Source organism: Penaeus monodon, chromosome 15, assembly GCF_015228065.2.
Source record: "Penaeus monodon isolate SGIC_2016 chromosome 15, NSTDA_Pmon_1, whole genome shotgun sequence".
NCBI classification, from domain to species: Eukaryota; Metazoa; Arthropoda; class Malacostraca; order Decapoda; family Penaeidae; genus Penaeus; species Penaeus monodon.
Genome location: NC_051400.1, coordinates 41,458,634 through 41,459,376, shown reverse-complemented (window position 1 = coordinate 41,459,376; position 743 = coordinate 41,458,634). Strand labels below are relative to the sequence as shown.

At 52.0% G+C, this 743-nt stretch overlaps 1 pseudogene; it reads right to left on the bottom strand.

Annotated features, from left to right (window-relative positions):
* Positions 1 to 346: 346 nt before the first annotated feature.
* Positions 347 to 743, bottom strand: part of LOC119582177 — a 3,480-nt pseudogene continuing 3,083 nt past the window's right edge.

Below are 743 nucleotides of genomic sequence, written 5' to 3'. Positions count from 1 at the left end.
GACTCAATTGGGAGCCACACCTGCGGAGAGAGACAGCGGTCAGGGGACTGTCTCACTCTCCCTCTCTCTTTACCTCGTGACGCGACTGGCAGATCACCGCGAGAGACGGCAGCTTCTGGACCAGAGTGAACTCGGGACCGATAGTGCTGTTGTTCGTGATATGGGTGTTGGGCGTTCTAGTATATCTGATTTTTTAAAAGTATGCTGACTATTGAACAAAAGTAAAAATAGTTAAAAGTTCCTGGAGTCCCCTTCTTCCTTGAAACTGATATAGTATTTGAATCACTTTATTAAGCTCAATACGACGTGCGTATGTCGTGAACGGGGGTTAAAAACAGTCATCATGTATCAGAATCTTCATCATTTATTCAGCGAAATTTTACGAATTTCTACCAAAAGACAAAGTGACGCATCAGCAAGGCAGACAGAGCGCGGAGAGCCTCAGCCTTCCCATTTCATCCGCTCAGTAAAGCTGGAAATCGTCCTTGGCCTCGACGCCCCACAGAAGGTGCAGGAGCTTCTCGGCCTTCGAGCCCTTCGTCGTCGTCCTCGTCAGCAGGGAACCCGGAGAGGTCGAACTCATCCAGGTACTTCATGAGGTCGTGCTTCATGCAGACGCCGAAACGAGCCTTCTTCAGGCACTTGGTGAGGGTGACGATGCGCTGCAGCTTCAGGGGCATCGGGGAGCCGGACTTCTCGAGGGGGAGGCACATCTGCGGAGGGAGGCTGGGGTCAGGGGACGG